We start from the raw sequence: 17,202 nt of genomic DNA, 5'->3' as shown, positions 1-17,202 counted from the left end.
TATTTATTTTTATTTTTTAATTTACACATTAATTTTTGCCGGAAACTCTGTCAGCCTCGCCTTGAATCCCCAATTCCCCACCCCACCCCCACCCCCACCCTTAACCTAGCCGATGGCCTCCGCCGACGAGCTTGCTCGTGGGGAAGAACGACGACCGTGTAGTTGTTGAGTCTGAAGAGAAGGATGATGACAAAAATTCAGACAGCATTGTTGAAGTTGAATCCAGTCCCAGCAAAAAGGGTGGTAGCCAGCTTTTTCCATTTCTTGATGAATGAATGCCTATTTCTTATGTTTGAATATTGAGGCATTTTAGCTTGTATTTGATGAAATGGTGTTGGGGTTTGTATCAGTTATATCAATATATATGTTTTCATGGTGCAAGTATTAAAGAAGAAAAATGATGAATACAAGAAAGCAACATGGTTGAATCATGAAGCATGTGTTGATAAAGAAAAGGATGAAGATTCACATCTTCTCCATCTTCAATGTTTGAGCAATCTTATTAGACAAACAATATGCCGTTGATTGAATCGTGACCATTGGATTAACACCAACAGCTCCCGGCAGCGCACTCGCATCACACACAAACAGCCCCTTTGCCTCCCAACTCTCCCCATTCTCATCAACTGCTCCTTCCTCTTCATCCACCCCCATTCTGCAGCTCCCCATCTGATGCGCCGTGCAATACGTCGTCCACGCCCTCGACATCGCCCTCGGCCCCTCCCCCGCCACCACGGTGTCGAGAAACTCCTCCATGGCGGCCCATACAACCGCAGACGACCCGTGGCGGCCCATAACGCTGGATCAGAACATGGGATGGGCTTCAACCTATTCTTGAAAGCATGAATTAGCTTGTTGGGCTTATGTGGAAACTGAGTTGAGATGGGCCTTGATGATTCAAGCCCATTAAAATTTCTATGTATTGATCCACCACGATGGGATTAAATATTAAGGGAAGTAGAGGGTATTTTTTAGGCCGCATCTATTTGAGCAATGATATTAGTTAAAAATGTTAATCTAGTGGGTCCAAATAGAATATTACTGGTTTTTATTTCATTCACTAAACTCACGCCGTAACTGCAAATAATTATAATAGTGTAAACACTCGGGACATACATCTTATCAATTATGCAAAGTAAATTCCAATATATCAATTTAACTTGCCCAATCCACTTCTGGCCCAACTCTATATATATACTCCATTTCAATATACATTGCACTCCTAATAGAGGCCCAATTTCTCTCTCTACCTGAATTAAACTTGACAAGCCCAACCCAAGAATAGATCAGAAGGCCTCTCTCTCATTCCAAATTTCCAAGCAGCTTGGTGCTGCGGAGGAGATGATTATCATTATTATTATTATTATTATTATTATTATTATTATTTTTTTTTTTTTTTTTTTTTTTTTTTTTGAGGAGATGATGAGTTACAAGCTTGAACAAGTATGTGTTTCCAGAAACAGATCTTCTTAGAAAAGCAGACAAGATAGAGGAGTTGCAGGTAATTATACTATCTTAATTATGATGCTTAATTCAACACATATAAACTGCCTTGTACAATAATGCATTCATATCATAGACTGTATTATCTCTATTAAATTATTAATAACACTAATGAACTCTTATTGGCTTAAATCCTCTTACGTTGAACATTTCATTATGCCAGCTAATGACGAATTAATCAGCTTATCATTTCTTAAACCTTATTATTGAGTTTTCGTTGTCGGAGTGGTTGAGAAATAATGAGGGATGATTATTGAATGAAGAAGAAGAATAAGACAAGATAATGTGCTGCCTTGTTGATAATAAAACAATTCGTGTGATAGAAAACATATTAGTATTTCAAATATTGTTTATGAATAAATTGTCTTGTTCATGCAAGCTACCACATGTTCACGCGTAAAGATGCTTCGATGAGATTGAATTCTATTTAAAAATTGAAAAACAAAGACTTAGAAGTTAGATCTAAAGATAAATTTTGTCAACTCTTGTTCAATTTGCACCAATTAATTCTCTCTCTCTCTCTCTCTCTTTCTCTCTCACGCACACATAATCTCACACACATAGCAACTTTTGTAAAGCCTTGTTAAGTTTGCAGCAATTCTCACTATCTCACACACACAGAGCAAATTTAGTAAACTTTTGTTCAGTTTGCACCAATTCTCTCTCTCTCTCTCTCTCTCTCTCTCTCTCTCTCACACACACACTGTAACACCCGGCATTTTCACTACAGTTTATATTATTATTATTATTATTATTATTATTATTATTATTTTCTAATCTAAAAGAAGAAAGAGAAGTAGAATCACTGAGATGAGATGAGATGAGATGAGATATTATTATAATGGCCTGAGCTTTTAATTCAGTGAGCTTTTAATTTGAATAATTAAGTATTCTTGCATCTTTTATTAATTTTATTCTTGGAAGCAAGTTTATAATTCATAGTAAAGGGATTATTTTATTATTTTCAGAGATGAGAATGGTGATAAGTACGAAGTATTATTAGTCGATTTATCGCTCGACTAATTGAAGTGATGGATATTTAATTATTTATATATGAGCTTTCTTATTTTAATAGTGATGATTTATTATTAAACCATGAATATGAGATTTACTATTATTTCTTAATTATTGAGATTTTTTTTAAGTTATTCAAGTGAGGTTTTATATTATTAAATTATGAAAGAAAATGTTGAATTATTTTGTGAGTTAGTTAAAATGTAGAATTTTAAACCCACACATACTAGTAACATTTTATTACTTACTTTTACTAAACCTAATAAGATATATATATATATATATTGGCTTATAAGGGAAGAAAGCCCATTTTTCTTCTTCCCCTGGCAGACGTCCAACCCCTTCCCCATCAAACCTCCATTCTTTTTATTTGCAAGCTCAAATCTTAGCCTCTAAAATCTCAAATATCATTCATAGATCACAGATTGAGGTAAGAACATACTTTGGCAAGATTTCTATGGTCTAAAATCGAGGAAATATTTACTTTATTTTCTTGATTATTTTCGAAAATTGGGGGTTTAATGCTAGAGTTGAAGTATGATCTTAATATTGAGATATATTATGTTTTTGATGTTCCTAAGCATGATTATGGTGGTTAATTGTATTAATTCTTACTTGATTTCGAGTTTACTCAAGTTAGTATGAACCCTAGGTTTGAGGTTGAGAGTTCTGATTATGTTCTTGAATAATTGGACTCATATATGTGTTCTTGAGTTGGAATTATGTCATATATGAGTAAATTACGAGTTTACACCATATAGGATGTGAGATTGAGTTTGTTAGTTTAATGAAAATTGGGGCTTTTGAGATAAGAAGGTTTATATGCTATTTATTGATGGATGTAGATATATTATGATGTGATTTTATCAAATATATGGAAATTAGAACAGCCCTAATGTGTGGAAAATTGTTATAAGAATTGTTATGTTGTAACTTGTTGGCTTTGTTGTGTTAAACATGAGTTAAGTTTGAAGTTAAAGCATTCTAGTATGTATTATGATCGTGTATTTGAGTCTACACATTTTATTTGGCCAAAGTATGAGTTATATGTTGAATTGAAACAAAGAATACATTGATGTCAGTTTTTAACTTGGCAGAGCAGTGTCTTGGGGGATGATTTTAATGATGTTCCCATAGTCCAAATGAGTTGAAATTTTTACTGTAATAACTTTATCATGAGTAGTACGTTTCTGCAAAATTTCAGCTAAATCTGAGACCATTAGATGTGTCAAACGAGTTTCTGAAATGTACTGCGCGAAGCAGCGAAGTTCAGTGGCAGATTTTGCCTTTTGTGAGATAATTTCATATACACTTGAGATATTGTATTTTTGTAACTTTCTAATAAAAATAGACTCTGAGAGATTTCTAAAAATGTAAAGTTTGTATTTTTTCTTTAAAGAGGTTGATTTTATATGATATTTCAAAGTTGAGATTCATATATGATTACATATTTGAGATTTCTTACTTGAGCAAGTTATTAATAGAACTATGCTAAGTGATTGATGTTTAGTTATTAATTGTAAGCTAATCTATATAGAATGGATTAGGTTACTCTTAAGCTTTTCTCAATTTGAGATATCCCAAGAGATGTGATGTTACTATTTTGCTTTTAGTTAAGTCCATATAAGTAGAATACTCAGATTAGAGGATGCAACTTTCAAGTGATAGAAGGTTCATTCAAAATTTACTTTCTATTTACTTACTTATTATCCAATCTTACGTGGGGACCTCATTATAATGAAGGTTCGAGTGGCTTTATAAAGTAAACAAGCAAGGATCTCTACTTCATTAAGCATACCAGGTGGGCATTACTTTTACTATACGTATATAGAGATCCCCTGCGTGTCGTAGGCCTCTTATACGAATGAATGCATGAGATGATTTAACTGTTAATTTCAGTTTTACATATATCTATCAAATGAGTTTAATGTTACATTTGAGCAAGTTATTTCGTTACAAAATATTTGAGTTAAAGTTATTTCAAGTATTGTCTTGCCATAAAATGTTTAAATTTTAGTATGATATCTATCTGCTTTGGCTCTGCCAATGATGCAATCGAATTCGGGTCCTGAGCAGTTGATAGCTATCCTGCCAGGGCTAGTGTACACCAATGACCGTGAGTCATCTAGCGGGTTGGCCGGTCAAGTGACCGTGAGAGGTGGCCACCTCTCCGGCACACAGTTCCAGATATGATAGATTACAAGAGAACTTAGTCTGCAGACCAACTTTAAGAATCACAAATGAATTTAGTAAGCTTGGGCCTTTTAGCGAAAAAAACTCCCTTGCTGTACTGTTTATGATGGCATGACAATTTACAGTTTTGAAGCATGTATTTTTATACTTAGGCATACGTGCCCACTGAGTACTTTTGTACTCAGCCCTGCATATATTTCTAAATGTGCAGGTTGAGCAATGGCTGATGAAGATGAAGTGATGAGCGGAGCTTTTGTCATAAGTTTAATAAATGGACTCTTGGATACATGTCTTCATACATGTAATCAGATTATGTTATTCCGCTGCATACTCTCAAGTAATATGTCTTTAAGCTAAGTCGGGTTCATCCGAACTTACGAGTTAATCGAGTCCTTGCGACTAAACAACAGTTATCTTATGATTGTCCCTCCTTAACAATGATTTGATTTCGAGCCTTCATTATTTATTCACCCCTTTCTATTCCCGCTTCTAATCTCCCTCCCTTAGTCATGGTTTCCCCGACTTAATTATCATTAATTAGGTCCGGTCGTGACAGAATGGTATCAGAGCCGTTCGTTTGCTCTGAATCCAAGAGTTACCCAATTAGTCCTAGATTAGTTATTGTATAAAAGAGTCAGTCGACAAAAGCTCAGCGCTTCATCACATCGTCATGCTCAGCAAGAAAGAAGGTGGTAATGATTTTAAAACATTGAGAAGTTCACGTTCTATATAAATGTACTGATGCTTACATTCAAGTTTTATGCTTTAGTGATTGATTAGATATCTCAATGAACTTAGATGCGTTAAGAATGCATGATTACTGTTACGAGAAGAACAATAGAAGCTAGAAACTCAGTTATATTTCACTATAGCCATGGTGAAGAGCTAAGAAAGAGAAAGATAATCCAATGAAAGCAGTGCAAGCGGAGTGCCACGCACAAATCACTGACGCAGACATAGTTCTTCATTCAGGTTGTTCACGCGAGACGGAGCACCTAATCGACTATTGCCTTATTCGATGATAGTTTAAGTATGATATTGCTTATAGCGATGAGTGCGACTTATGTAATCAGTTAGCTAATCCCTAATAAGTTGAGACTCGCTTCTAGCCTCGATTATCACTAGCTATGGCTTGAGGATAACCTTCATGATTCATGTATGAACTTCAGAGTTAGACTTACGAGGGGTCAAAATGCTTTGTATATAATGTTATAATATTACGATTAAAGCTATCAGCTTATAGTTTCAGATATTCGGAACCATTCTACTTACAGTACCTATCGCAATAGATGAGGACATGACTGAGAATCTCTATTGATTACGATCACCTACTACGAATTGGAAAGACGAGATGTGATATGAGTACTAGCAATTACCAACCATTATGATTGATCATAAAAGTTTACGCAAGTGTGTAAGACGAGAGAAGTTCTCGAAGATGGTTCAGAGTTTAATAATAGCTAGAAGCGCCGACAGTGGATTAATGCTGAAATAAATGAATTAAGATTCTAATGAGACCCTAAGGATATACTCAAGATAAATATACATACCTTAACCTATCAAGGACATCGCCTCACTTAGAACGTCTTGGATTAGGCATTTAGTTTAGTAGCCGGAGTGAGAGCATTGACTAAGGTCATTCCATGACTTAGGATTACGTATGGTGACGCATACCCTGTAAAGATGCTCAGAGGAGCAAAATCTATTTCCTTATTAAAGGCGTGATGATTCAGAAGGTCTTTTGCAATGACACGGAAGAGTGCTTCAAATTATATGGTTGCATTTCAAGCGCTATGTGAAGGAACACTAAGTACTAGAAGTACTACATTTAAAATCATGTAGTGAAAGATTGTTGAGTAAGGTTGAGCCTACCTTATTTCGCCTATAGAAGATGTTTAGGGATTGCATTAAATTAGGAGGCAGACACTAAGTTTGAGAAGCTCTAGAATATTGTCAAGGACATGTTCAAGATGTTTAAATGAAAGTGGTGATTTTAGACCAAGTATACCTTTTGCAGCCAATGAACAAGAGTTACCAAGTTCGGAAAAGTATTTCCGAGTGACTGAGAAGTAGTTGTGTCGGACCTGGCCAGTCCACATGGCCAAAATCTCAGTAGTCGTCATATATGGGTCTTTAAACCTATATATTTTAAACCTTCATCTGAAAAGCCAAACGGGTTCAGACTATTAGGTCATTTTGCTTCGACCTTTCAGTCAATTCATTTCTACCCTATGGTTATTCATTTTCAATTGTTTGGCAAATTATTGAAACACTTTGTCTAATTGCCATTTGTGATTTGAATCATTGTGATCTACTAACTGTTGGTAGATTTTTTTTGTGACCAAGGATAAACAGATACTCATCAGATTAAATCAGTCAAACACGTATGCTTCAACCCAAGGGTCAAGCACGTAATGCATCAGACAATCTCTTGTGCATTTAGTAGGACATTATTTGTGTATTTCGAAAACGACGATCATTTCGATGCTTTTGTATGCCCTATGTTGGCTTAGTTATTTTGACTAGTATTAGTACGGAAACGCTGGTTCATAGGGCATTTCGGAACTGAGCCCTTTCATGATGACCTTGCAAGATAGCCAGTTCATCATGTATAATGCTTGGATAGATCACCATATCTATATTCAAATGTTGTTGAAATAGTCCTCATTGATATTAATTTTCCCGTGTCTATGTAGCAACCCTATCAGTCTTTTGCGGCAAGTCACTTCCGCTATGTTATTTATATACTTTCATGAGAAAGAGTGTGAGCAAGATTTGAGAATCAAGAAATGGTTTACAGAAGTGATGATATACAACTGTATGTTTTGATGATTGTATGTCGACTCATTAGTATGCCACCAAAACAAGGGCATCCAAGAAGAGGGAGAAGAATTCCCTAAGGTAATGAAGGTACTAGGGCTAGGAAAAAAAAAAAAAAAAAAAAAAATAGCCCCATCACCCATATAACTAGAACATAGAATAGATGAACTATTTCACGACAAAACTCACCTGCCTTCAGTAGGACATGAGATCCAGCAAAAGCTGAGACTTGGGTAAGAGCTATTGAGTGCATTTTCAATTTCATTTGCGTTTTACAGACCAGGAAGGAAAGCACAGAGAAAAAAATGATGACAGTTGAACAATTAGAAAATTTTACGTGGGATCATTCTAAACAGAAATATATGATAAGTATATACCCCAAAGCTATCGCAAGAAGAAGAAAAGTGGATTTTACAATCTAAAGTAGGGGAATAATGACCGTTACTCAATACGATAGGATGTTCTGTGATATGTCGAGAGAAAGACCAGTAACGACGCCTATGCCAACACCTTCACAGGCACAAACTCAGAACATTTGAGGAAGAAGAAAAGAGGACAACAGTAACAGTTGTCAAGCGAAAAAGACACCATGGCAGGGGCAATCATCCCAGCAATAAGGCTACAAAAGCCAAAAGGGTACTCCTAGACAGATAGGAGATAACCAACAAAGAATCTTGCCCTGCCCAAATTGTAACAAGAACCATGGTAGATGCTACAATAATGGAAGAGTGGAAGTGAAGGTTGTTACACAGTAGCCAGAAGGGCATTATGCAAACCGTTGTTTAAATAAGGAACAAGGGACGGGTCTATGCTGAACTTGCTTGTCCAGGCTCCGTATCTGCAAGCAATCCATGTTTTGCCCCACCACACCAAGAGTAGTAACCACGCCAACAACAACAACAACAACAATAACACATGTGTGCTTGAGCTTAAAGCTGAGCATAAATTCACTCAAAGTCATGGTGAATAACTCGTATGTTATACCGATGGGAGACATTGATGTAATCTTAGGAGTGGATTAGCTAACTGTGAACCAAACTACCATCATTTGCAACAAAAGACAAATTTCTTTTCGACCCTTGGAAATGAACTGACACTTTTCCATGGAATTAGCATGAGCAAGAGGAAGGCAATCATCTCCACCCTCGACGCAATAAAGATGATAAGGAAAGAATATTCGGACTACCTTGTGTATTTTTCATGGAGAACAAAGAACCGAGAAAAGCATCAGAGATGTGACCATCGAATGAGAATTTCTTGATGTTTCCTTAATATCTCGCCGATGTGCAACCATTCTTTTCGAAAGAGGAAAATTGGCACATTGAGAATGTGTATAAACTATAAAGAGTTGAACAAGGAGACATTCAAGAACAAGTACCCTTGTCGAGGATAAATGACCTTTTCGATCAGGTCAGAGGAGTGACTGTATTCTTAAAGATAGACCTAAGGATTGGGTATCATCAACTAAAGTTTTGGTCAAAGGATGTACCTAAGATGGCCTTCCGAATTAGATATAGCCATTATGAGTTCGTAGTGGTGTCATTCGGATTGACTAATGCACCAGTCGTGTTCATGGATCTCATAAACCGAGTGTTTCATCTATCCTTAGACAAATTTGACATAATTTTCAGAGATGATGTTTTGATCTACTCGAAAAACAAGAAAGACCATGAGAAACACTTGAGAATTGTCTTAAAAATGTTGTAAACATAGCGTCTCTATGCCAAGTCCAACGAATGCGAATTTTGGCTCAATGAAGTCACATTTTTGGGACATATTATCTCATGAGAAGGGATCAGAGTGGGTCCTGACAACAAGTTGTACACAAATAGTGATCGCCTACTAACCACTGCAACAAATTTATATTGCAACTTTGCAAGAAAGTTATTAATATTGCAATTTTGCAAGAAACTAGTATTTGGAGAAGTTTACATGTTTACAAGTGGGTGAATATGAATAACATGGTCTATTTATGAGTATCCTCTACTAATATGAACTTCTTGAACGGATAAAGTGTTGTTCATATTTTAATATTTGTATCTTGATATGTGGGGGATTTTCATTTGTTGCATAGCAATGAAAATCTTTTAGATGATGGTGTGTACGTATATCTATACATTGGATGGATGTAGATATAGACAGTTTGATGATACAGTAACGAGTTATGTCAGTGGCACTGTAACCTAGTACTAGTAAGTGACGTTATACAGTTACTGCATCACAATTAGTACGTACTAAGATCATTTTTGCAACGTATATTCTCATCTTTTGTATGAGAAATCAATGAGGCAAATTTTCCCATGCTATGAAATGATCAAAGTAGTCATTTACTAGGCCGTTGAGCTTTAATTGCTTAGATGGTTGAATTTTTGTGTATAAGTTTTATAACTTAGTTGATTTATAGCTAATTAACAGCGATTGCTTTACTGATGGGATGAAAGCTCGATTTTGAGAATTTTGTGTATTTACTCGGCATGATGTCTCAAAGAAGCAATGAAAATCTGCTATCCGCCATGTGAATAATTTAAAGAACTACTCGTCCCCATCAACTTGAAAGAAGAATAGCAGAAGTTTTTCATTGTCAAAATCCCTTTATTGCGAGTTAAGCGGTAGAGTTTCAAAGAAGCAGTAGAGTTTTGCGAGTTTCGCTTGCTTAGATACAATGATCAAGAGCGCCTTCTTGTATGTTATTTCAACTACAAGGATCGACTTATTAGTGGGAGACGAAGCAGAAGATATATACCCTCGAGCAATTAGAGAATCTTATTTGGGGCCAGTTCACAGAAATTTTTATGAAGAATATGTTTTCATAAGTCGTCGTCAGCAAAAAGGAGACGTAATTTAACAATTTAAAGCAAGGAAAGAAGACCATGGTTGAATATGATTGAGAATTATGTGACATATCTCGATATGCGCCTTAGAAGGTTGACACATATAGTAGTTGTAACTTCTCATAGAGTTTTGATGTAGTGCCCTTGCTTGTTGGCTAGCCAAACATTCCTTCAACTAATGAAGATATATCTCATTTCCATTTCTTCCCATCAAACTTTTGTTTGAGATCTTGATATAATTTAGTGCTTCTTTGGTGGGCACTATATAGCGTATCATGAGCTTTACTCTCAACCGTTCAGTATTGGGTACACAACTTTTCTCAAACATGATAGCAGTACCCCTAGCTTTTGGGCAAGTATTGATCTCTTCTATCATAATCCTTACCCGTAATTTTTCTAACTTTTCATATTTCCTTTGTATTGTAACAATTCTGATTCTCAAATCAGGAGTTACTGTTGAAATTGCAATTACAGCTTCTATGGTTTGTGGTGGTAAAACCACATCTAAATTCAACCTTTCGAATTCCTTGATCAATTTTCTTCATGGGTAAGGAGAAATCCTTAGTTAACTTGAGTTTTTCTACTCAAGGCATCCACTACTATATTCGCTTTGCGTGGGTGACAAATTATTCTACAATCATAGTCCCTTATTAATTCGAGCTATATTCTTTGCCTTATACTTAGATCTTAATGCTCGAATAAGTATTTTAAACTTTTATGAGGTGTATCAATTCCACATCTCGTTTCATAATACTATTGTTGCTAGCTCCAAGTTATGTTGAGCAATTCAGTTCTTGCGGTCTAAATTTTCATGACCCATTAACAATAACTCTTTCACTTTGCAACAATGCATAACCAAGTCCATCTTTGATACAGAGGACCGATTTTATATGGTCTTTCAACTTTGAGAATTCGGCCATATTTTAAAATAGCCTTTCATCCAACAATAGATGAGCAATTTGAGAGAAATCTTTAAACCTTGGAAGATGTGATATAGATTATTGTACTAGAGCGAAGAAGCGGCGGCTTTAGCAGAAGGGACGCTGGCAATCGTGGGTGAATCCGGGTTCCAAAACTCTCTTTTCAAAAATGATTTGTCTTTTCCCTAGCACGGTAGGAGTGAATTCCCCGCCTACAGAGGGCAGGAGACGACCATCTCAAGGTGCATCATGCGTACTCAGAAGCCGCATTATGCACTAGAACGAAGGATGAATTGGGAAAAAGCTTTTGCTACTCATTGAATTTGCCTACAATAATAATTTTTGGGCAACAATTGATATGACACCATGTGGAGCTTATTGTGGAAAGAAATATTGATCTCCACTCTATTGACATGAGGTAAGTGAAAGAAAAGTGACAGGACCTGATGCGGTTGAATAAATGATTACGCTTATCCGACAAAATCGACAACTGCTCAAGGAACCTCAAGAGCAACATAAACTTTTTGTAGAGGATGAAGTTTTTCTCAATGTTCCGCATTCCAAGAGTGCACAAGATCGATGTGAAAAACAAGTATCTAGAATTATTTTCTAACGTAGTCAAATTTCGAGGACGAAATTTCTTTAAGGGGGAGAGGATGTAACACCCGGCATTTTCACTACAGTTTATATTATTATTATTATTATTATTATTATTATTATTTTCTAATCTAAAAGAAGAAAGAGAAGTAGAATCACTGAGATGAGATGAGATGAGATGAGATATTATTATAATGGCCTGAGCTTTTAATTCAGTGAGCTTTTAATTTGAATAATTAAGTATTCTTGCATCTTTTATTAATTTTATTCTTGGAAGCAAGTTTATAATTCATAGTAAAGGGATTATTTTATTATTTTCAGAGATGAGAATGGTGATAAGTACGAAGTATTATTAGTCGATTTATCGCTCGACTAATTGAAGTGATGGATATTTAATTATTTATATATGAGCTTTCTTATTTTAATAGTGATGATTTATTATTAAACCATGAATATGAGATTTACTATTATTTCTTAATTATTGAGATTTTTTTTAAGTTATTCAAGTGAGGTTTTATATTATTAAATTATGAAAGAAAATGTTGAATTATTTTGTGAGTTAGTTAAAATGTAGAATTTTAAACCCACACATACTAGTAACATTTTATTACTTACTTTTACTAAACCTAATAAGATATATATATATATATATTGGCTTATAAGGGAAGAAAGCCCATTTTTCTTCTTCCCCTGGCAGACGTCCAACCCCTTCCCCATCAAACCTCCATTCTTTTTATTTGCAAGCTCAAATCTTAGCCTCTAAAATCTCAAATATCATTCATAGATCACAGATTGAGGTAAGAACATACTTTGGCAAGATTTCTATGGTCTAAAATCGAGGAAATATTTACTTTATTTTCTTGATTATTTTCGAAAATTGGGGGTTTAATGCTAGAGTTGAAGTATGATCTTAATATTGAGATATATTATGTTTTTGATGTTCCTAAGCATGATTATGGTGGTTAATTGTATTAATTCTTACTTGATTTCGAGTTTACTCAAGTTAGTATGAACCCTAGGTTTGAGGTTGAGAGTTCTGATTATGTTCTTGAATAATTGGACTCATATATGTGTTCTTGAGTTGGAATTATGTCATATATGAGTAAATTACGAGTTTACACCATATAGGATGTGAGATTGAGTTTGTTAGTTTAATGAAAATTGGGGCTTTTGAGATAAGAAGGTTTATATGCTATTTATTGATGGATGTAGATATATTATGATGTGATTTTATCAAATATATGGAAATTAGAACAGCCCTAATGTGTGGAAAATTGTTATAAGAATTGTTATGTTGTAACTTGTTGGCTTTGTTGTGTTAAACATGAGTTAAGTTTGAAGTTAAAGCATTCTAGTATGTATTATGATCGTGTATTTGAGTCTACACATTTTATTTGGCCAAAGTATGAGTTATATGTTGAATTGAAACAAAGAATACATTGATGTCAGTTTTTAACTTGGCAGAGCAGTGTCTTGGGGGATGATTTTAATGATGTTCCCATAGTCCAAATGAGTTGAAATTTTTACTGTAATAACTTTATCATGAGTAGTACGTTTCTGCAAAATTTCAGCTAAATCTGAGACCATTAGATGTGTCAAACGAGTTTCTGAAATGTACTGCGCGAAGCAGCGAAGTTCAGTGGCAGATTTTGCCTTTTGTGAGATAATTTCATATACACTTGAGATATTGTATTTTTGTAACTTTCTAATAAAAATAGACTCTGAGAGATTTCTAAAAATGTAAAGTTTGTATTTTTTTCTTTAAAGAGGTTGATTTTATATGATATTTCAAAGTTGAGATTCATATATGATTACATATTTGAGATTTCTTACTTGAGCAAGTTATTAATAGAACTATGCTAAGTGATTGATGTTTAGTTATTAATTGTAAGCTAATCTATATAGAATGGATTAGGTTACTCTTAAGCTTTTCTCAATTTGAGATATCCCAAGAGATGTGATGTTACTATTTTGCTTTTAGTTAAGTCCATATAAGTAGAATACTCAGATTAGAGGATGCAACTTTCAAGTGATAGAAGGTTCATTCAAGATTTACTTTCTATTTACTTACTTATTATCCAATCTTACGTGGGGACCTCATTATAATGAAGGTTCGAGTGGCTTTATAAAGTAAACAAGCAAGGATCTCTACTTCATTAAGCATACCAGGTGGGCATTACTTTTACTATACGTATATAGAGATCCCCTGCGTGTCGTAGGCCTCTTATACGAATGAATGCATGAGATGATTTAACTGTTAATTTCAGTTTTACATATATCTATCAAATGAGTTTAATGTTACATTTGAGCAAGTTATTTCGTTACAAAATATTTGAGTTAAAGTTATTTCAAGTATTGTCTTGCCATAAAATGTTTAAATTTTAGTATGATATCTATCTGCTTTGGCTCTGCCAATGATGCAATCGAATTCGGGTCCTGAGCAGTTGATAGCTATCCTGCCAGGGCTAGTGTACACCAATGACCGTGAGTCATCTAGCGGGTTGGCCGGTCAAGTGACCGTGAGAGGTGGCCACCTCTCCGGCACACAGTTCCAGATATGATAGATTACAAGAGAACTTAGTCTGCAGACCAACTTTAAGAATCACAAATGAATTTAGTAAGCTTGGGCCTTTTAGCGAAAAAAACTCCCTTGCTGTACTGTTTATGATGGCATGACAATTTACAGTTTTGAAGCATGTATTTTTATACTTAGGCATACGTGCCCACTGAGTACTTTTGTACTCAGCCCTGCATATATTTCTAAATGTGCAGGTTGAGCAATGGCTGATGAAGATGAAGTGATGAGCGGAGCTTTTGTCATAAGTTTAATAAATGGACTCTTGGATACATGTCTTCATACATGTAATCAGATTATGTTATTCCGCTGCATACTCTCAAGTAATATGTCTTTAAGCTAAGTCGGGTTCATCCGAACTTACGAGTTAATCGAGTCCTTGCGACTAAACAACAGTTATCTTATGATTGTCCCTCCTTAACAATGATTTGATTTCGAGCCTTCATTATTTATTCACCCCTTTCTATTCCCGCTTCTAATCTCCCTCCCTTAGTCATGGTTTCCCCGACTTAATTATCATTAATTAGGTCCGGTCGTGACACACACACACACACACACATACATAGCCAATTTTGTGAACTCTTGTTTAGTTTGCCTCAATTCTCTCTCTCACACACACACATCCACTTAGCAAATTTTGTAAGCTCTTGCTCAGTTTGCATCAATTCTCTCTTTCACACACACACCCACATCAAATTTTGTAAACTCTAGTTCAGTTTGCATCAAGTTCTCTCTCTCACACACATCCACATAGCAAATTTTGCAAACTCTTATTAAGAAAGTGTTTGCAGAAACAGGTCTTCTTGGAAAAGCAGACAAGGTAAAGGAGTTGCAGCTAATTACTATCTTATGATGCTTAATTCAACACATATTAAACTGTCTTGTGCAATAATGAATTCATATCATAGACTATATTATCTATTTTAATAACATTAATGAACTCTAATCATTCTTTTGTATATTGTCTGTGGATGTGCAGCTTAGTCTCTGGAGTTTTGTTTTTGACAGGGAACTGTGTTATTGAAGTTAAAGCCGAGTAGGGAAGGTGAGGATGAATTTCGATTCTGCTTGTTAATCGTGTGTAGTGAAATTTGAGATTTTTCTTTTTTTCCTCTTTTTTTGGTGTTTCCTTTTGTACTAATTGACATATTTGCCTTTCCTCGTGTGATATGTACTATATTCAATCGTGGGGAAAAATTCAACACACTTTTAAAACAAGTAGTGAAAGTTTAGATTTGGTGATCTTATGCATGAGACCATTGCGACTTGAATAATATTTGATACTTTGAGGTTTGTTCAGATAAAAACTTCTTATCGTGAGAATTTTTGCACTGAATCTGTAAATAATTTAGTATATTTGTTGATGAGTGCAGTTGATGCAAGAATTTTCGCAATTTTCACAATAGGGAATTTTTTGAGGAGCTTATAAGCTCCTTTAAAGTGTTTGACAAAATAAGCTCTTAAAGAGTTTATGCGCCATATTTTTTGACACTATCTAGCTCACACATAATTTTCATAATTTTATTTATAGTTTACACCATTTACTTAACAATAATATCCTTCATGTTCGACTTTTTTTATATTGCTTTTGGTACAGATTTTCAAGCTATAAATATTTGGTGGTGAGGATCGGTATTTGTGTTTAGTGTTTACATTTTCATTCGCGGTATATGGATTGAGACATGCATGAATATTCTTCACACCTTTAAAGTCAAAATGATACCTTGTAAACATAAATATTACTCCGTTCACGAAATATTGTCCTACTTACCCATTTTTGCTTGTCCACAAACTAATGCCCTATTCTGCTTTTTGTACCACTACACCATTTTTTCTTTGATTTATTTACTATCAATTGCCACTAATGGACCCACCAACTTATTTTATTTTTATATTCTACTTTATTACACTTTATTACTAGTGGACCCACCACACAATACCTTTAACACTTTAGTCAACTACCCTTATATTTCACTAACAACCACTTTATCCGCTTTCTTAAAACCTGTGCCGAACAGTAAATGGGGCAATACTTTGTGGACGGAACTATTAACGTTATAAATTTAATGAGTACAAGTACAACTTGATTAACAGTCACTTTTTATATATAAAAATAAGGGTTATAAGTGTTTTGTATCTCTAAATTTTGTTTTCTCTTAAAAATTCTTTAACTATTTAGCGTTTTTCATGAAATAGTTTGCTATACAAAATTTGATGACGAATGATTCATCTCATCGGAGTCTAACATGAACTGTTTTTTTGAAATTATTTTTTCAACTTAAACATCAAAATGAAATCGTTCTGATGCTTAAATGTAATTAAAAAAAAAATCTCTGTTATTTATCTCTATTTTTAGAATTTCATCAATGTCAACTTCTAAATATGTAATTTTCTTCCTCCCAACTCTCGGCTTATTTGGCGAGGAGGATTTTGTGGTGATTGTTTTAATTTTTTTTTCCACACGTTGAAGTGTTATGTGAAAACGGGAAAAGAAAGAATGTACAATTTTCTTGTCTGTTAATTGGAAAAAAACGCATTATAAAGAGTTAATGTATATAAATTTTTATGTAACTAATTTATATTAATACTACCCACCAAATCTTTCATGAGCTAGCTAGTCAAAGTCAAAGTTTTAAAAAGAGTTTCGGCAAAGATTGAAATAAAAAAAATGAAAAAGAAATCCATGTCATCACTCATCCGATTTTATTCCTTGGCTCTCTCTCTCACTCAATTTCACTATTTCTCTCTC

General features: G+C 34.6%; 1 protein-coding gene across 6 annotated transcripts in view; it reads left to right on the top strand.

Moving 5' to 3' along the window:
- The first annotated feature begins 1,420 nt into the window (after positions 1–1,420).
- Positions 1,421–17,202, top strand: part of LOC130999812 (putative disease resistance protein RGA3) — a 70,427-nt gene continuing 54,645 nt past the window's right edge. For 2 of the 6 annotated variants that reach the window (XM_057925462.1, XM_057925463.1), the window contains exons 1-2: positions 15,002–15,273; positions 15,433–15,498. The gene's annotated coding sequence lies outside the window, so the exon portion shown is untranslated. Of the gene's footprint in view, positions 1,502–15,001; positions 15,274–15,432; positions 15,499–16,050; positions 17,197–17,202 lie in introns of those variants that run through there. The other 4 variants (XM_057925467.1, XM_057925466.1, XR_009093591.1 and 1 more) reach the window with 3 other exon arrangements.

Source organism: Salvia miltiorrhiza, chromosome 8, assembly GCF_028751815.1.
Source record: "Salvia miltiorrhiza cultivar Shanhuang (shh) chromosome 8, IMPLAD_Smil_shh, whole genome shotgun sequence".
Lineage (NCBI taxonomy): Eukaryota > Viridiplantae > Streptophyta > Magnoliopsida > Lamiales > Lamiaceae > Salvia > Salvia miltiorrhiza.
Note: the sequence above shows the minus strand (reverse complement) of the source record. Positions and strands in the feature narration are given on the sequence as shown.